The 21,508-nt window shown below is 42.2% G+C and overlaps 1 protein-coding gene and 1 long non-coding RNA gene across 12 annotated transcripts in view; one reads left to right on the top strand and one right to left on the bottom strand.

Moving 5' to 3' along the window:
* Positions 1-21,508, bottom strand: part of RBMS3 (RNA binding motif single stranded interacting protein 3) — a gene marked incomplete at its 3' end in the record, with an annotated part of 741,806 nt that overhangs the window by 293,727 nt on the left and 426,571 nt on the right. The gene's annotated exons all lie outside the window — the stretch shown is intronic.
* On the top strand, positions 19,049-21,236 carry LOC310828472. Of its 2 annotated transcripts, none has more exons than XR_014556937.1 (3): positions 19,049-19,294; positions 19,521-19,555; positions 20,974-21,236. It is a non-coding gene; the product is annotated as an uncharacterized lncRNA (long non-coding RNA). The 2 variants fall into 2 exon arrangements; XR_014556938.1 differs by having other exon boundaries at positions 19,056-19,294; positions 21,044-21,236.

Here is a 21,508-nt window from a genome sequence, read left to right as displayed (position 1 = left end):
TAAACAAAGGTATGCAAAGCTACTTTAACAAATGAACATGACCGTTCCTCATGAGCTGCCCAACTTTGTTTCCAATTTAATAACAACAACAACAACAACAATATTGAAATCTCTCCTTGTTTAGTTTACAGTGGAACTGGACCAAAATTTTAAAACACAGATCTGTCAGTATACTTACTATAGCATGATAGAAGGAAATCAAACAGAACTTATTCATAGGTATTAATCAATTCAAGATTGTGGCTCAGCTGTAGTCTTTTTTCTTATGATGGAATGAAGTAGATCACTAGGGGGCATTATATATGAGTGATAACTTCCAAGAAAGTTGCTAAATCAACACAAAATTAGTACACAGGGGCAAAAATGACTTTTATGTAAAGTCTCCCTTGCACTACTTCTTTTTCTTTAGATTAGTTCTCATTGTATGCCATGTTGAAAACTTTCAATAAAAATATTTAACAAAAAAAAGAGAAAAAGAAAATGCACTGCTGTTAGTCTGTCCTGCTAGTAGATACTCAAAAGCAATGTATATATTGGTTTAACACGATAGCTATCAATATATAAGACATTGAAATACCCAATTTCAAAGTTTGCAAAGGACCCTATTTTTATAGTCCATGACAAAAAACAACAGTCAGGACAAATAAAAGCCTAGGCTTACATATAATAAAATAAAGACTGAGACTAACAAAATTTGCTAATAAAAAATCCCAGCTGATCATACTTTTGATCTCTAATGAACAGTTTGCCTCCTTGATTGTAAATGTTTATTTCTATGCTCTTCTGAAATTGGCTTCTTTATCTCAAGCCTACTGGATCAAGAAACAGATAGATGCACCAGTGAGAATGCAAACTAAGACTCCACAGCACAGCACTTCCTTTCAGCGTCTGCCTTCTCAAATGCTGGGAGTTATTCTGGCGAACAATTTGGTGTTTTCCATCTTCTCTGCCTGTGCACGAGGCACATCAGGAGATTTGACCCAGATGTCAGTGCATTTGTAGTGGGAAAAAGGAACTTACACTGACTGTTGAGTGCTTAATAAAAGTTTTGCATGGTTTCCTGCAGCTGTTTTCCATGTGTCCTGTCAGGATAGCTGAGCGCTTCACCATTTAACAAATTAATCCAACATGCGAAAAATGGTGAAAATGCAAAAATCTGCATGCCAGTTTGATGTGAATTTAGAAGACAGCAAACTAATAGCCTAATCCTATGCATGTTTACTTAGAAGTAAGGCCCACTGAGTTCAATAGGTTCAATAGTTCATTTCACCATGAACTACATTATTGTGAAATCCATTCCCCAAATTCACAACAACAGATATACAGTGGTACCTTGGGTTAAGTACTTAATTCATTCCGGAGGTCCGTTCTTAACCTGAAACTGTTCTTAACCTGAAGGACCACTTTAGCTAATGGGGCCTCCTGCTGCTGCCGCGCTGCCAGAGCACAATTTCTGTTCTTATCCTGAAGCAAAGTTCTTAACCTGAAGCACTATTTCGGGGTTAACGGAGTTCTTAACCTGAAGCATATGTAACCTGAAGCGTATGTAACCCAAGGTACCACTGTACATTTTAGAGTGCATCAATCTGATTGGGTTCATCATGGTCAACAAGACCCCATAAAAATCAAGAACAGCCTACAACAGGTTGTTATATTTATTTCAGCATTGTTTTGTGTACATACACTTTGAATGTTTCCCAATCTAGCATTTCCTTGGACTTATCGTCCTAGAAATAGTTTCCTGAATGATAAATAAGTGGAAAACAAACTTCCTGCTTAGCTATACAGGACATTGCTGCAACCTAAAATAGTTTTTGGCAGTAATTGCGTATTCTACAAAATATGTCAATACCGCAGTCTGTATGAACTCTTCACATGGGGTATATATATTAGTCAAATGTTGCAAAGAAAATCCAAATTTGCAAAGAAAATTTTCTGAAAGTGGGGGGAAGGACATGGGTGTGTTGGGACCCCCCAAGGTTGGGCAGAACCTAGCACATGTGATGATTAGTAAGAATTATAGAGTATCATTTTTGAATTATGGTGTTGGAGGAGACTCTTCAGAGTCCCATGGACTGCAAGAAGATCAAACCTCTCCATTCTTAAAGAAATCAGCCCTGAGTGTTCACTGGAAGGACAGATCCTGAAGCTGAGGCTCCAATACTTTGGCCACTTCATGAGAAGAGAAGACTCCCTGGAAAAGACCCTGATGTTGGGAAAGATGGAGGGGACAAGGAGAAGGGGACAACAGGACGAGATGGTTGGACAGTGTTCTCAAAGCTACCAGCATGAGTTTGACCAAACTGCGGGAGGCAGTGAAAGACAGGAGTGCCTGGCGTGCAATGGTCCATGGGGTCACAAAGAGTCGGACACGACTAAACGACTAAACAACAACAATAGAGTATCATGATGTGACCTGCAGATTGGGGTGTTGCATCCTAGAGAAGTAAAATGTCTCTCTAGTATATTACATTGAATGCTGTAGGGTCAGACATGTCCAACTTCAAGTAATCCGAGATCTACTATCCAGCATTATAAACTGGCCGTGATCTACCACACTATCCCATTGTCATTAGGGGCAGGGGATAAGGTGTTGGTGGTCAGGAAAACCCCCCATTCTTCCCTTAGCATGGATCTGCAGTCGATTCCATCGGCTTCTTCCATGTATTGCCCAAATGGAGGTGATAGCTGATCAAGTCGCTCTGCATGGAGGAAGAAGGAAAGGCACTCTCCTTTTATCCAGCCTCATCCCGAATGCAGAACATCGGCACCCCCGTGTCCCCACTTTCCTTTGCTCCCCAGGGGGAGCCCTGCACCCTCTCCGCACCATTGTCATTAATACGATTCAGTGTTAAAAAGTGGGTTTTCCTGGGGGAAACAGTGCGGCAACCCCCCCAAAAAAGCGTTCAGACATGACACTGTGCAAAAGGTACATGAGAATGAGCCCAGAGAATAGCTATGGAGTTTGGAAAGCACTCCCAAACAATTCCACAAGCAGAGGCTAAAGAAAGTTGGCTGACTATCTTGCAATATTCGGTGCAAATGAGAAAGAAACTAAATGGGAATGCAACACAGCTCTAGAGAAATGCTACATGGATATTTAATTAGAAAGCTGATTAGGTTAGTTATGTTGGTGTGATCAGTCCAGCGTAAGGAAAAATCAGAAATACTGAACAAAGGGGGAGGGGCAAATGATAGTCTCCATTATAAAGGGGTTCATGATGAAAAAGGAAGGATCAATTATGCTAGTGAGGACGTAGGATCCACTGCTGAACTTTGTAACGCATTTGGAGCATTCAGGAGGCAGGGAGATAGCAAAAGGAGGACAGTTTGAATATATAAAGCTATGGAACAGCACACAGTTGATGTAAAATCTGATTGGGCCCAGATGTTGCAAGATTTCATTAAATAAGCACATCTTTCCCATCATCAGACCTCCAGGTTTGCAGGATTATTGCCATATTAGAAACACGAGAATGATCTATACTGTTTAGGCCACAGCACTCAAAATAGACTTCTAAAATATTCCATAATTTCACTGTAACACGGACCATTCGTTGTCTTGGTTTGGGGGAAATAGGGGCAATTTGGGAGATAGGAATTAACTGGGGACCAATTTAACAACTTGGGACCAGTTTAGCTGCGATATCTCCTTACACTACATGTGCCCACTCAGCCACTTCAGTCAGCAGAATTGGCACTACTACAAGTGCCACATAGTACCTGTTCCATACTTGTAAGAACTCGATTATTTAGTGTAGTAGCATCTAGACTTTTGAACTCCATGCCTATTAAGATCAAGCAAGCGCCTTCACTGTACTCTTTTCAGCACCTGCTAAAAACATTCTTGTTTAGGCAAGCCTATGCAGATGCGTAGGAAGTTGAGGCAATTTTAATCTATTTTAGTATTATAACCTTTGTACATTTAAAAATATGGCTGTATTCCCCCCCCCCCCTCGGTTTTATTGTTTTATCTTTTTCAAAACTGCTTCAGAATTGGGTTGTTGTTTTTTTAACAATCAAGCGGTGTGTAAATTTTATGAAATAAATAATAATTAAAATAAGACAATACACCGGAACAAAAATTAGGGAGAATCCCATTCATGAAAGCATTTGCATGTTGAGCTAAGCAAATATCAAGGAGAAGATTTAAATTCATTACACCTAAAATAAAAAGACAAAGAAAAGGGGGGAAAGAAGAAGAATTAATTAGAGCGGTGCTTGGGGACCTAAGGTAGCAATAAGGAACTGCACTGAGATTAAATTATAAAATGCAAAGTTTAGAACGGCTATAAAGAAGACGCTCTTGCTAATGAGATTTATTACACCAGGATATGAGTTCCCAGATGAAAAGAAGGAACCACTCCCTGGAGTTATTGCAGAAATAACATACAAATACATATTGTGCTATACTCTAAGGAACAACAGAACACTGGCAGGGAAACTAGGCTAGCCAGAAATGCTAAGGCGGTTATTTCGACCAGCCTGACATTTGCTTAAATTCACTAAAAGAGGCTCACCTTGTTACCTGCTGAATAGAGATAATGGTGAACAACAAAGTGAACCGACAATCCCACTACAACAAACTCATCTCCCCTGTGCTTTCACAACTTCTGAGAATTCCATGTACATTTTGGTCATGGGACTCACTGGTTGTGCGATTGAGTTCTGTGGTTCGATAATTACCAGAAAAGATATCATCCTTGAGGGAGACGGAAAACAAAACAAAACAAAACAAAAGAGAGCCAAACAAATGAACAAATTGCACTGAGGAATAAAAATGGCTTCCTTAAGGCCTCCCTCCATGTAAGCCTAGAGCAGACATGGCCAAACTTGGCCCTCCAGCTGTTTTTGGACTACAACTCCCATCACCCCTAGCTAACAGGACCAGTGGTCTGGGATTATGGGAATTGTAGTCCCAAAAACAGCTGGAGGGCCAAGTTTGGCCATGTTAGAGAAATGTTCCCCAAACTTGGGTCTCCAGCAGTTTTTGGACTACAATTCCCATCATTCCTGACCACTGGTCCTGCTAGCTAGGGGTGCTGGGAGTTGTAGTCCAAAAACAGCTGGAGGGCCAAGTTTGGGAAATATGGTCTATAGAAGGAAAACATTATTCTACCACTTGGGTTACATTCAAATGACTATTATTTTTTCACACCACAGACAAAGAAAGGTCAGAATGTTTACTCCTAATAGGTGGCAGCCACTCAGGTAGGGCAGAAGACATAAGGGTTCGCTACAGCTGACCAGGAAAACAAGGAGCTGGGACGATGTGTTCTTGGAAGAAAGAGGGGCAGAATAGTCAGTATGTTTATCTGAGATGGATTGCTTGAAAGTAGATCCTGTACCAAAAGCTTCCAGCACAGGGAATGGTAACGGGTCATTCCACACCAAATCACCTGATTTTAATATTGACTATGATTTTCTTCAATTCTTTTTTATGTGTAGATACATATGAGATATCCTCAAATTAATGTTTTAAGATTTTTTTGGTCCAAAATTGGGCACAGAATTTTTTGAAAATTTCAATTTTCACGCGATTTAGGCTAATGCAATTTCTGCGTCAGTTTAGAAGAAACCTCCCGTTTCACTCAATTCTTCAACCGATTGAGCTTATTTTGGTATCAAAATAAAGCTCATTGTGCTCTCTTTCAAAACAAGGTATAAAAATGGCATTAAGTGCCACAGAAAAGGGTCACCGACCATTCAAAATGAATTTTATTCCCGGTAGGGTTGATAAGTCATAGCGCGCAAACCAAAACTAACACGTGTATCCTACTTTTGTTGTTGAATAGGCTAACCATTTGGCGTGGAATGACCCTAACACATCAATGAAATGCTTTCTGAACAAGTCTTCTTCGTAATGTTTCTAGGTTCTGGCTTGCGGATGATTTCAAACAAGCCACGTCAGAGGTGAGGGACTGCATTCTTCTGCAGGCAAGCTGTCGGGGTGTTCATGCCACTGCTGGGCAGGGCCAGAGCTAATGGAGGGTGGTTTGCAGTTTTGCAAAACTACACAGCACTCTCTCTCCCTGTCTCTCTTCCAACCCATCTTTCTGCCCACTGTGTGCCCTCTGCCACTCCATGTCCTTCAGTCTGTGTACCATGTCACCCCGTCTCCTCCCAGGCCATATCCTACCACCGGGAAGTGCCGCTGGCCTCTGACGGCCATACCGTAAGTTCTTTCCAACATCCAATTTGAATTTACAATTTTATTTTATTTTTTACTATCAATGTATTTTTGCTTCCTAACGCCTCAGCAGTTTTAAAATGCCACATGAAGCAGATAAACAGGGTTGTGTGTTAATTCTTCCAAATATGAAGTTTCTCCAGCAGAAAAACAAAATTGCTTCATGTGTGGTAGAACAAGCAATTAAAGAATGAGAAAGTTCAGTTTGTTTTAAGAGCAAAACTGCCTCCCGTTAATATTTTTAATGCCCTCCACTACTTTATCTTGCATCGTGGCTAAACATTACAGTAGTTGTGAGATTCCTGCAGAGATCAGGAGAGGATAAAAAACACCATCTATAATGACTTGCAGGTCAGATACCCGTGTGTGTGTGAGGGGGGGAAAGACAGGTCGAGAGTCATAGCATTTATCAGGAAATGTGAAACTTTAAACTGGAAGCAATTTGTTCAATGGCTGTTTTGACCATACAGGCTTCCTAATCTCAGTTCCCATAAAGTTTGGCTGAGATCCAGCTGGAGTGGTTAGTTTCAGCTGCGTAGATATCGTTCACAGAGGAAATAAAAGGATTTTAAACCCTGAAATAATTTCCTTTGGTTCTCAGCTCATTCAAGAAACATATCCTCTTGGTCAGTGATATCTCAAAACTTAATTTCAGCAGCCTGGGCTTTAGAAAGAAAGTCTTTGTGGGATTCTAAAAAAAATAAAAATGGATAGCATTTTTCTTTTTCTTTTTTGCTAAGGTTCCATCCCCGCTGCCCCGAACTGTAGAAAACAAATTATAGGGATGGAAAGTCGTCATAGCTACTTTTATTATGATGGATTATTACCGGAATCCCATTTGCTCTATTGTTGGGCAACAGATATTAAAATCAGGCATACAGAGAATCATAATTAAACAAGCAATAAAGTTTTTTGCAACCTGAAAAGCAACACGCAACCTCCATTTGCTGTAAGGTATCTCCTGTCGCATATATTGTGTGCGTACAATTACATGTACACAATAGTTACGTATGCAAAATGGCCGACTACAAGTGTTTATCCATGGGGGAAATGGGGATCTTGTGGTCCTTAAGATGCTGCTGGACTCCAGCTCCCATCATTCCTGATCACTGGTGATACTGTTTGGGGATGATGGGAGTTGGAGTCCAAACTGGAGGGCAACAGGTTCCCCACCTGATGGACACACAAACACAGTAGCATGGGCATCCATCCAGCTTTGCATAGGATAATATATGATGGAGATTTCCTCTATCTGAAGATCTGTCCTGTCCAAATTTTGTTTAAAGATTAAAAAAAAACACAAAAAACTATAAAGGGAGAGCAGGAGCCTTGACCACAGTTCTAGACCACAAACAGTCTCCACCGGTCTCCACCATGGTGAGATGTATTTATATTTAAAATACAGACATTATTTATACATAAATAAAGTAGCATGTGCAATTTTTACGTGACTCTTAGTGATGTATTTCTAGTTAATATACAGTCATTATTTATACATAAATTAGCACATGCATTTTTCATGCCATTTGTTCTCTTTTAGTAATGCATTTCCAGGTTTTTTGGGGGGGAAGGGGGGAAGGGGGGTACGTTAAACATTGGGTCACTCGTTTCTCATTTAAGGATACAGCTTGCACTATTAGAAAGGCCAAATCTCCAGGCAGCCACAATTCTCCTTCCCCTTCGTGTGCAGCAAAAAACCTTGATGGCGATAGCTAGCACAGGGAAGGATGTACAGAGGACGAGCCTGGGAAGCCTAATAGCTGTGTTCTATTGAATTTCAGAGAGAGTGAATAATGTTGCTCCGTCCTCTGAAGTGCAGCCACGCCTCTGGACGTCCTGCTACCCATCTTCATTTGCTCTACGAGAAACTCTGCAGCAGACTGGTGATTTAGAGCACTGGCTGGGAGCAGCATCAAACCGTGTTAATAAAACCATTACCAACACTCATATGGAGCTTGATTCAGTACTCCAAGCTTCCACAAACAACACATCATATGCACGGCAAAAAATAATAATGAATGGTACCACTACTGGGCAAGGAAAATACTAGTCAGACCTAATCAAGAATAAAACCAGGCCTTGAGTTCCATTTCTAAACACTGAATGTGCATAGAAGCAGCTCATCAGCATTTGAATATTTGTCTATTACTCCCAAAATATATAGCTGTGGAAATTTAAAACAATCCAAAGCTGTGCCACCAACTCTAGTTCTGTTTTCAGACAGCTAATATATTCTAAAATCTTAATTTCTCTAGCTGAAGCCATTATAGAAAACCAGAAATTTTATTATACAGATCCAGTAAAAGCAAATTAAAATGGGGAAAACATACAATTTCTAACATACATGGAAGGTATTTATATAAACTAATTAAGAACAGAAACAAGCTATGTTGTACTCCCCCCAAACAGACACCCAGTATGACCAAAGGAAAGCTATTCAATCTAGTCCTAGAAAAAGAGCAGCTGATATTTGGGTAGTTAGGTTATCCAGATAATCGGCATGACTACCAGCACTGGCGGGGAAAATAGGGACATATCAGAATCAAATCAGAAGCTAGGATGGCTTTCGGAATTCGAGGGCAATCCCTTTAAAATCGGGACACTTTGAAGGTATGCTGGAAATCTAAATTATGCTCTTATGGTTCAGTCATGAACATGTTTGCTTGGAAGTCCAACCAATTCAAATAGATTTAACTTTTTTTATGTGCGCTCCGGCTACAATCCTATGCACCCTTACGGAGGTAAACAGAACCCCCCTTGAACAGCGGTGGAGCAAGCCGATTGGGTGCCTGGGGCGGTGCATGTGCCCTGCGCCCAGGGGCGGGGCCAGCTACCCATGGGGGCAGGGCCAGCCAGGGCAGGACGCTCCCTGGGGCCTCCGAATCTGCCTGCCTCCTCCCACTCAGCCACCCTACAGCTGGGGGGGTGGAGGAGGCAGCGGGCAGACCATTTGGGACAGTGCGGAGCCTGTGGGCAACCAAGCCAACGCGTCACTCCCAGGAGAGACACGTGGCTCGGGTGCACCGCAAGCCCCCACGGTGAGTGCTTCCCGACATTTTGTCGCCCCCCCCCAGTGGTGACACCCGGGGCGATCCACCCCCTTCCTCCGCCCCTGCCCTTGAACCCAGTGGCACCTCTGAGCAAACATACTGCGTGTTATAACACAGGGTGGGAAATTATAATCTCTCTCTTTTGCCAAGAAAGTGGTTTGTTTGTTTTTCAGAGTTACAACCAGTCCCTTGAGGGTGAATTGGATTGGGGCTACACCACTGGGGAGGGGGGAGATCCACCCATCTCCCCCATACATACTTTCTGCACATGTAAGGGATGCGGGTGGCACTGTGGGTTAAACCACAGAGCCTAGAACTTGCCAATCAGAAGGTCGGTGGTTCGAATCCCTGTGACGGGGTGAGCTCCCGTTGCTTGGTCCCTGCTCCTGCCAACCTAGCAGTTCGAAAGCACGTCAAAAGTGCAAGTAGATAAATAGGTACTGCTCCAGCGGGAAGGTAAACACTGTTTCCGTGTGCTGCTCTGGTTCACCAGAAGTGGCTTAGTCATGCTGGCCACATGACCCGGAAGCTGTACGTCAGCTCCCTCGGCCAATAAAGCAAGATGAGCGCCGCAACCCCAGTCGGCCATGCCTGGACCTAATGGTCAGGGGTCCCTTTACCTTTAAGGGAGTCCAAGCCTAAGCTGCACTGGGCCGAGGCCATTTAGGGCTTTAAAGGTCAGCACCAATACTTTGAATTGTGCTCAGAGGTATGTGGAGTCATGGGGCAGCCAGGTAAATTTATGTTTCACTCCCATATTTTGTCTCCTTAAACTCTTATCCATTATGACAAAGTAATGAACCAGAGATACATAAGCAACGCATGAAACACTAGGTTTACAAAGCAGCAAACGTGGGGGTTTTTTGCGGTTGGAACGGAACAGCTCTAGAATCAAAACATGCAACTCAATTTTAGTGTATGTAAATTCAAACCAAATGTTACATGGAATGTCTCTCCTCTTTGCATTCCATTCACTTCTCTTCCACTACAGGAACGCCAAACTGAAGAACAGAATGTTAGGAGGACAGGGGGAAATATACTATCTAAGCAGGAACAGATACGACATTCCTGTTTTTACTTAGTCCTGTGGTCACATGTGCTTACAGTCACTTCTTATATGCAGCTGAAAGCCTGAGTTCTCAAGCCTTAATTAGAAAATCTCATGGTGGTATGAGGTTTACTACCAGAAAAATGGCTGATGACAGTCCCTGCTATATGCACGCTTGCCAATATTTCAAAATCGATAGAATAACTTTCTCCCCTGCTCACATGCAGCAATCCCATAACTAAGAAATCATCAGCTGATTGCCTCCTTTACTGCACATAGGCCTTAAGAGCGTAGTATGGCTTTAAGTATATATATTTTTCTTACCCTCTCCCATTGTCCACCTCCATCTTGTGACGTCTTCTCTCTGAACCATTAAAAACCTGATCTAGATTTTATTTTTATAGGGGGAGGAAGTTGGATATTTCCATCATTTCCTAAATTCATATCACATTCAGAAGTGTAAAATAAAAAGCCACAATTGTGAACAGCAGAACTGTGTCTTTTGCAGCTGATGAGCTGAGAACATTGCATTGCAATGCAATGGTAAAAGACTTACTTTAGTTTTTGTCTCAAACATCCCAATCCTATGCATAATGATTCATGGGTCCCACTGAGTGCAATGCGACTTACTACCAGATAAGGGAGCACAGAATTATAGCTTAACAATTACATGCTTGAAATGGGCCACTTCCAAAGTGTTTTTCTTTTTAACCGACTCATTCTTTTGTCCATTTCTCCCAAGATGGAACTCACGGTGGCTTGCAACATTTCAAAGCACTGTTGTAAAATACGAAGTAATAAAAACAGACTAATTAAAATAAACCAGAACACATTTGGAACCAGTATAAAAATACAGTTTGCCCTGACATCAGCCCAGCAGTCAGCATCATAGGCACCTTGGTTTTCAAAGGCCTGTCTAAATAGGAAGCTCTTAGCCTGCCGGCAAAAATCCACAATATGGGAACAGGCACAGAAAGGCTTCCTGATTTCACCACCAATCATGCCTCTTATGTAGATGGGACCAAGAGAAGGTGCTCACCCGAGGATCTTAGCACCCAGACAGCTTCATAAAGGGAGACTGGATCTTTCAAGTAGCCTGGGCCCAATCCAACTTGCAATAAACCTTTGCAAAGAGCTTAATTTGAACAACTGAGCTCTAGCAATTGGGGGGAGGGGTCACCCCTTAATTCATTTCCTTTACTGGCAGCACAAACCTTGGTAGCATTCCATATACTGGGGCGAAAATCAAGCAACGTATATCATGTCTTTTCTCAGGGCGGAGAGGAATTCACCTATCATCTCTTAACTTTTGGATGGCTAGGAGTGTCTGTTATCAGCTTACTTAGATAGAGCAGCTACATTCCTATGTAGGAAGAGGAGATCTTGTCTTGGTCATGCGTACACGTATTTAAGCTTTGAAGTTGAATTTTGCTTTTGTTGGATTACTATTGCTTGCAACGGGTTACAGTGGTACCTCGGGTTAAGAACTTAATTCGTTCCGGAGGTCCGTTCTTAACCTGAAACCGTTCTTAACCTGAGGTAACACTTTAGCTAATGGGGCCTCCCGCTGCTGCCACCACACGATTTCTGTTCTCATCCTGAAGCAAAGTTCTTAACCTGAGGTACTACTTCTGGGTTAGTGGAGTCTGTAACCTGAAGCGTCTGTAACCCAAAGTTACAGACAAATGTTTTGTTTTTGGAGTGTTTTCTTATTTATTGCAAGCTGCCAAGAAATTAATAGGCTGTAGGGTGGCACACACAAATGTTGAACCTAAATAAATGCATGCACTTGTTCCAACCATCCTAGAAAACTGCAATAATCCTGTAACTGTGCTCCTTCTTCTTCCCCTATTTTTATTTTTAAGTAAAGAAGAAACCTCGCTTGTTTTGTTAAAGTGTCCGTACTTGCATATTGCGCTTGCTGGAGAGGCACTGTGCTTTCAGTGCTCTTGAAACTGGAAGAACAATCCAACAGCAACACGATATCCCATTCTTCAACCACTCTTAGATAAAACCTTGCCCTACTGAGGTCAATAGTGAAATTCACAATTATTTCAGCTGATGGTAGCATTCCATCACTGGTGCTTTGCTCATTATTTGATTGTTTACTTGCTATCTTCTTCCCGTGAATGAAGACAGATGGACACTGTCTTCCAAACAATAACTCAAGATACTGCTGTGTTATGGTTTGGGGTGCATTTTCTTTTTAAATTGCCATTAGCGGCAAAACTATTAGCAGAGCTTCTGTGTTCTGTTCGGGAATGGGTCCTTTTCTTTAGCGTTTTAAGTAGGTCTCACTGTTGAAGCAGAATTATGTTTTCAGATAAGGCTGATAACTACAAATCTTCTGTTGGAGGGAAGGATAAAAATGAAGGTTTGCCTTGGGAGGCAAGGTTCTTTCTCTAGCTGTTTCCCCATTCAAAATTCAGAACAGATTAAACACATTCTAGATTCTCTTTCATTTTAGTCTGTGGTTCACTTTACAATGCAATATTTGGATGACTTGTTTCCACCCACTGGTCCCCTAACCACAAATGGGACCCCGAGCCACAGTGTTCTGCCTCACTTCTGTTATCCTCTTACACACCTTCTGGCAGATATGAATGGCATCTAAAATTGACCGTGTCATCTTGAAACACAAACTAAGATTATGCTGGCGTGGCCAGGATGTCTATTAATGCTTTGTTTTTAGTTAATTACCCACTGAGAAAAAAACAAAACATTTCCCTTTATCATTAAGACAAAAATAGCTCCACAATCATAACTGAAAGTTGGAAAACAGTGGGAAGCAAAAAGATTATTACTTCTCTGCCTGTTGGCATAGCAAAAAGTGTAGACTTAATTTCATTGATGAGCATTCTGGAGAGTCTATTGTGAGTAACACAAGCTGTTATAGTGGATTGTTGCAAGGGCTTTCAAACTTTATTGATCTGGGGCTGAAAAAGCAAAAGAAGCTATCAAGCACCCAATACAACAACCATGCATGAATTGCTTCCAGGTCACAAATTGTGGAGGTCTCTTATATTTTTGGCATATTCAAATTCAGGTGGACTTCTAAGCTTAGCATGCAACAGAGTGGGGAAAAAACAAGAGTTAACTAAAGCAGTCACTGTTAAAATGCCAGGTCTTGTGTGAAGAACCTGCAATTTCCTATGAGTAACAAATTTAACACAGCAAAGAATAGTTTGGCTGGAAAATGTTTTTTTTTTTAAAGGGCTGTCAATTAAACCTGATTAACATCTGAATTTGTTTTCCCCAACCGTGTATATAATATTGTGGGGTAGTGACTATTATATCTGGAGCACTCTCTAACCTATCTCATGCACTAGACTAGAACATTTTGAGGTTTTTATAGGTCTGAAAAGGCTGCTAAACCCAGAAGTGCATTTATTAAGAAGAAGAACAGTACAGGAAATAGGCTCCAAAAAGTTATGTTTCAGGGAGGGGGAAAAAGTGAAGAGCCTGGGGAACTAATTAGGATGAAGCTGCCTCTCCCCAAGATTTGACCTTAAACCCTGGGAGAAAACTATACACGACTTATGACAGAATACAATTTAAATGAAATCAAGGATCTCATTTGCCACCAGTTATTTTTGCACCATATGTGAAGCAACATTTGACCATTATTTTAAAAGGGGGCAGAGTCCTCAATTATATATATATATATATATATATATATATATATATATATATATATATATATATATATATATATATCTGCCAATTTTCAGAGATGCTCCTGTAACTGTAAGGGTGGTCTTGGTGACATGTACAAATGTACACAATGTGAAGACACTGAATTAATTAACCCAACAAAGGGATTCGAGTGTCCCATTCACCAAGTCCCCAGTTTCGTGCCAAGATCCGATTGGCATGCAGAACACCTTCAGGCAACCACGAAAGATGTCAAAAGTACAAGCACAAAGGAAAACAATTTACCTGCTTATTGCCGCACCTGTATTTGCTCTCTAATTCTCCTAAAAAAGAGTGTATCTAAAGAACCCAACCATCGGATAAAGCTGCAACAGTGTTGGAGACAAGCTGACCAGACTTTGCCTTTAAAGATTCGTTCAGTGGGCCAAGTTCCAAAGGCTGATGAAGTTAATGGGACGCAGCTGCCAGCTCCAAAGCTCACACTGGCACTTGTGTAAAAATCCAAAGGGGCACAGTTAATTTGCACAACCGGGGGCACATGGTTTTGACAGCAACGTGCACACAATTGGACCCTGCTGGGAGTACAAGACTCCTGACGGCTTTGCTCACAAGGGTCAGAGGAACATGCAAGCCCACTCACCACGACAAGGTGATGATCCAGCGAGTGATCTCTCAAGGCAAATCTTTTAAAAAGTGTAGTATATACACTGACAACTGGGAAACACTGGCCTGCGAGCGCTCCAATTGGAGAACAGGCTTTACCAAAGATGTCATGGGTTTTGAAGACGCTCAAACTCAGGACGCAAGGGAGAAACGTGCTAAGAGGAAGGCACACTTGGGAAACCCTCACCGTGATCAACTCCTGTCCAGAAACCTATGTCCCCACTGTGGAAGGAGGTGTGGATCCAGAATTTGCCTCCACAGTCACTTACGGACTCACTGTTGAAACCATGTTTATGGAAGACAATCTTACTCGGCTACGAGTGATCGCCAAAGAAAGAACACAATTTGAGAGAACTCCTGGTCAAGGTTGCCAGACAACACATATTTTTGGTATTCTTGTCCTATAATGGGTTAACCCTAAATCAAGGTGGCCCCATACAAGTGCAGAAATGAACACAAAGTTCTGAAATTGGTGGTGCTGCGGACATGATCCGATATACTGTGCTATTTTATACCTAGAAGCATCTTCTCGTGCTGTAAGCACATAATCTGTTTTATCAAAAGACCTTCAAGAGAACTGTAAGGTCACCTGCCAATCCAAACAGTTTTCTGCTAAATCTGATATTTTACCTCGCCAAGCCCTCTTCAAATCAGGAAAAGTGCCTTTAAGTACCTATTGCCCTGGGAAGCAAGTCAATACTATTATCTCAGGATTACATTTAAAATGTTATAATTGTTTAAGGCACAGCAGGGAAAAATAAACTTACTGGAATTTATCTGCAGTGATAGTTGAAACAAAAACTGAAGGAGATAAGTGTCAGAGACTACTGACAAATTCTAGCACATATTAAATGCCTATCGTTCTACAGACATAGGTCCTATAGTCAAGCTAGGCTACCAAACAGTATAGAGTAATTGCTAATTGTCACTAGCTAGTCAATGAAATCTCCTACTAACTTCCAAGACTTGCTTCCTTAGCAAATTTGGAAGAACTTAACTCTCTCTCTCTCTCTCTCTCACACACACACACACACCCACACACACACCCACACACACCCACACACACACCCACACACACCCACACACACCCTGTGCTCCAGAGCCTGGATTAGTATGGATTCTTGGGTGCCAATCCTGAACATGGTGGCAGCACCACGGGGAGAAGGCCTATCTGTGTTAAATTTATAAATGAGCCAACTATTTCCACACTTTCACAGTTTAAGTATCATATATATATCTATTTTTCAGGGAATTCCTAGGTTATTTTTTTATGTCACCAGTAACGATACTAAAAAATTTAAAGGTAATAGGCAAAAGAAAATAATTAGGAGGACATGATTACCATCATACCCCCAGACATTTTGGCGGCTAAACAGTACAACTTTTTTTTAAAGCTTCAAAATCCAAAGTTTTGCAAATTATTTACTTTCTGCGAGGTCCTTTCTACTCCAAAGGGAGCTCTGGTACCCTGCCCAATGTGGTGAGCTTAGAGTCATTAAATAGGTATGAACCCATTTGGTTCAAATTTTCCCACTGACAAAAATGTCATTTGGGAGAAGCATAAATAAAGTAGCACGTTTATTTCAATTTTTTTGCTATACCCAATAAATAAAATTTACTAGTGAAAGAGGTTTCGGCACAACTTAGCCACTTTCTCCACCACTTTTATTATTTCACATGGACCTGTTCCATATTGCTATACTCATCCAAGTCCCTCAACATTAATAACAGGAAAACACTATGGCGGTTCTTCATATGTTGACATATAATCATCACCCCTTGAAAGGTAAGGCCCTAATTTAAGAATGGTGACGTTACTGAAGTTCCATGACACAAAGTCTATGCAAAAATCCCAGGTTACCTTGGAATATTTCAGCATGAGGCTCATAATTAGTGGCAGCTAAAGACCATCTTAGACAGCCTCTTAAAAAGCAGAGACATCACCTTGCAAACAAAGGTCCATATAGTTAAAGCTATGGTTTTCCCAGTAGTGATGTATGGAAGCGAGAGCTGGACCATAAAGAAGGCTGATCGCCAAAGAATTGATGCTTTTGAATTATGGTGCTGGAGGAGACTCTTGAGAGTCCCATGGACTGCAAGAAGTTCAAACCTATCCATTCTGAAGGAAACCAGCCCTGAGTGCTCACTGGAAGGACAGATCCTGAAGCTGAGGCTCCAATACTTTGGCCACCTCATGAGAAGACTCCCTGGAAAAGACCCTGATGTTGGGAAAGATAGAGGGCACAAGGAGAAGGGGACGACAGAGGACGAGATGGTTGGACAGTGTTCTCGAAGCTACCAGCATGAGTTTGACCAAACTGCAGGAAGCAGTGGAAGACAGGAGTGCCTGGCGTGCTCTGGTCCATGGGGTCATGAAGAGTCGGAAATGACTAAACGACTAAACAACAAGACCACCAAACCCTGGTGCATTTTTAGTCCCTTTTCAGCCTGAGTGACCACAGAGTTTGCTCTGGAGCTGGGAAGAAGAGGCTCTCTAATCTAAAAATGGGCTGGTGTTTCTGCTGATCTCCTCCAATGGTCTGGCCCCAGTAGCCTCAAAGTATGAGTGAAGTATTAAAAAAAAAAAATCTTCCAGTAGCACCTTACTGGAAGTATTACTGTCCCTTTTGCCACATTCTTCTGATACCTTGAGGCCACATGGACTTGTGCAGAACTTGGGGATTCATCATTGCATTGCATTCAACAACATGGCCTTGTTCTGATACAAGCCTTGAGCTCACATGAAAGGTAACTTGGACAAAACTTAACACTGGGGACCTCCTGCACCCCTACCCCATGTTATCATGGAACCACAGTATTAGAAATACAGTGGTACCTCTGGTTACGAACTTAATTCGTTCCAGAGGTCCGTTCTTAACCTGAAACTGTTCTTAACCTGAGGTACCACTTTAGCTAATGGGGCCTCTCGCTGCCACCGCACAATTTCTGTTCTCATCCTGAAGCAAAGTTCTTAATCCGGGGTACTATTTCTGGGTTAGCGGAGTCTGTAACCTGAAGCGTCTGTAATCCAAGGTACCACTGTATGTTACTTATCATTAGTAAAACTAAGAGCACCAGGCCGTTTGGGGGATAAAACAAGGAGGAGCAGAACCATGGGCACCACCTGGAACTTATTGAAGGAAAGGTGGAATGTGAATGTAAAAACAAGTAAATAAATATCAATCTGAAGTTTTGTGCATGTGAGGGGAAATGGTACCTGACAGCAGCTAAATTATTAGGAATGGGAGATAACTGGCTTCTTAAAAGAACTGCTGTTTCTGGGAAACTTTCTGGAATCCATGCAAGGCCCATCTGTTCACACTGTGAACAGGGGAAGAGCATGCTGGGTCTGTTTTATATGCTATTCTGAAATGTGTTTTGGGGGGCTATATGCTCTTTTTAGTAATAATTGCTTTTTCAAAAGTTAATTTATTCTGTTTTGCTCTTTTATTTATTTGTACTCACAGCTCACAGTTTTCACCTAACACCCAGGGCAGGTAACAAATATCACAATCCAAAGAAGTACAATATACATTAAAACCATAAAATCAAAACAACAACAACAGAACAAGAAAACTCCAAACCAGAGTTGCAGTGCATAGCAATGCAGAGAATCTGGGTAAAGAGGCGTGTCTTGACTAACTGTCAAACAGAATAAAGTGATGGTTGAAAAATCCACTACAGAAGGGAGGTCTTTCCACAAGCTGGGAGCTACCACAGAGAAGGCCCTGTCCACAGCCCCCAAACCACAGACAGTGGTGGCGGCAGCAGTAGCAGCAGGGCCTCCCCTGCAAATCTTAATTATCTGGACACGTGGACATGGGAGGAGGAACTGCTTCAGATATTTGAGGACCCCAGTAATTTAGGGCTTTAAAATGTCAATATTAATACCTTGAATTGAACTTGGTAGTGAATTGGCAGTGATGCTGCTGGTGGATATCTCTGGTTAGACACACACACACACACACGACACTAGTCTTGAAAGATTGCACTGGGCACCGATTCACAACCAATTGGATGAGACGGGCCTTTAATCTGAGATTCAATACACACACGCCTTTGGTTTGGAGCTTGAGAAAGAAAGCCACATGTGTATGAGAGGGAATAAAGAAATTATTTTCTTCATCTTCCCAGTAAGAACCCCCTCCCTCCCCACACGTGTAATTAATTAAGGAAAACCAAGGTATGCAGTGGCATATTATTTATGAACCTAACATCCAGTCTGGGCCCTGAGCACACATCACTCGGTCTGCCTTGGGTTGTTTTCCTCCTCTTAGAGTTGTTTTTTCTTTATTTCTAAAAGATGTTTTGTACTTCTGCAAACCTCGAGGTTATCTTGTGTGTAGGTGGTGCCTCTTTGGCTACAAAAGGAATGGCAAGCGCCAGGTGTCTATCAGAATGACCCTCACAGGTGGCGCTTAGGACCCTCTATTATTCTCCCATGTCACGTCCATTGCAGTTCCCAAGCAGATGTACAGGGCTAGTCAGAGTTCTTGATTAAACCAGGAAATCAAACTGGCATGCACACGGTTATAAAGAGCCCGCAAGGCCAGATGCAGAGGGCAGTAATTCATGCTCTGAGAAATGGGCTTGTATATTATGGCAGATGAACACTGCCATGAAGTATGGAAACAGTGTACGGAAACTTCCGCTACTCAATCCCTCTGAACACGTAGCTATATCAGAAAGGTGTGGGGGTATGGAGGATTATATGAGAATTTCCGCCCTCCCTTCCCAACAGGTGGGCGAGGTTTGCAACACTGAGCGGACTTACCTGCTTGGGTGCCTCCCACCTGCGTTAGGGTGGCCATCATCCCGCCCCCGGCCTGGGAGGACGGCTGGGGGTGGGTCGAGGGCCAAGGGAAAAGAGGCTGACCCCTTTGGCCAAACCTCACTCTGTTTCCTCTTCTTGCAGGTTCAGGTTGTGTTCCTGTGAGCAGCCGGGTTGAGGTAAGTAATTTTGGTTTCTTTTGTTTGCTGGGTGCTTCGCCAGGCCCAAGAGGGCAGCGTGTGCCCCAGCTACAGGCTGTTTACCAGCATTTTTGTTGTTTTCAGCAGTGGTGGCACTTGGGGACAGAGACAGCGGAAGAAGATTGGAAGAAATTTAAGGACTATCTCAAGAAATATTGCAAAGTTAATGAATGTTAGAATGACGTTGGTTTAGAAACTGTGAGGTTTCCAGCCGGATTGGATAAGTAGCAAGAAAAGAAGGGTTAAAAACTAAATGAAATTAAGGGAAAGGATTTGCTGAATTAATAAAATAGAAATTGGAATACAGAGAGGGGAGGTATGGGGAAGTCGGGAAAGTAAGGTATAAGAAAATAAGGGAATGAAATTATACTTGTTTTCTGTTTGTGTTTGTTTGTATTGTTGTTATGTTTTTTTAATGTAATTTTTAAAACCTTAATAAATATCTATTTTTTTAAAAAAGCAGTGGTGGCACTTGGGAGGGAACACAAGGCCCCTTGGTTGCTGCTGTTCACCATGGGGCGCTTTGTCAGGCCCAAGAAGGCGGCGTGCGCCCTAGCTTTAGGATGCACGGTGGCCTTTTGTTTTCGGTGATGATGGCGCTGAGGGGGGGGTGCAAGGCCTGTTAAAGAGTTGATTGTGGGAGTCCCGGGCCCTAGAGCAGTGGCATGTAGGTCAAACTCCTGGCCGAGGTAAAGTGGGAGGGCACGCTGTGTAAGTTTGTGCTTTACAGTCCCCTCCCACTGCACCTCATAGCCCTGCACATCCTCAGTCCCAGTCAGACTGAGAGGGTTATATGCCAAGGCCTATGCCAAGTTCTGAAGTTGAATAAAGTTGTGGCCAACTTGAACCCATACAGTGGTGCCTTGGGTTAAGTACTTAATTCGTTCCGGAGGTCCGTTCTTAACCTGAAACTGTTCTTAACGTGAAGCACCACTTTAGCTAATGGGGCCTCCTGCTGCTGCTGCTGCACCACCAGAGCACGATTTCTCTTCTCATCCTGAAGCAAAGTTCTTAACCTGAGGTACTATTTCTGGGTTAGTGGAGTCTGTAACCTGAAGCCTCTGTAACCTGAAGCATCTATAACCCGAGGTACCACTGTACTTTGGTCTATCGTCTCGTTCTTTTGGGAGGGGGTAGGCTCCACGGACAGGGTTCAGCGCATGTGCTCGCAAACCTTGCAGCCCCGCTATGCATTTAAGATAGATGTTTGTTGTCGTTAAATTCTTCAGTTCCCCTTCCCTGACCATTCAAATTAGCAAAGAAAAGAAATATGCAAATCATAAACCAGGGAGGCAACAACAAAAAACTACTTCCCAACTTTACATCTTACTGAGCATCTTTTAATGTTTGCATCTGATTGTATCATGTATCTGTTTTTCATTCTTCCCCATATGCAGTTCCGTTCCTTGCTTTATTCAATGATTTTGGGCCATTCCACAGTGACAGCTCTTGTTTTGTTTTATGCAGTCCTATTAGAGAATGCTCGCTTGCTGTTGTTATGCGTCAATTAGTACCCAAGGAAAACAGTCTCAAACGAGAGGCTTCATCAAGAGGCGTCCCCAGTGAACCCTTTCGCAGCAAGTGAAGATATTTCCTGAGGTCTGATGGCTCAATTCACAATTGTGTGTGTGTGTGTTTTAAAATAAAGACTGTGGCAATTCTCTATGCAACCTCTGCATGTTTACTTGAAAGTAAGTCCCACTGTGTTCAAAGGGGCAAACTTCCAGGTACATAGGCAAAGGACTGCAGCCAGCAAATCGGGTTTCGTTGCTATACAGTTTACAGAGAATGAACTTTACATCTACACCAAACGTTTAAGCCATCAAGTCTGCTTAACAAGAGACTGCAATCATGACACTATACAAGCAGCACACTCTGCTGTGAGCTCTGGGTTTAATATTAAACAGCAAAGCAAATGCTAATGGGTCTACA

Source organism: Podarcis gaigeae, assembly GCF_964106915.1.
Source record: "Podarcis gaigeae genome assembly, chromosome: 12".
NCBI classification, from domain to species: domain Eukaryota; kingdom Metazoa; phylum Chordata; class Lepidosauria; order Squamata; family Lacertidae; genus Podarcis; species Podarcis gaigeae.
The sequence above is the reverse complement of the archived record's forward strand: the minus strand, read 5'-3'. Positions and strand labels throughout refer to the sequence as shown.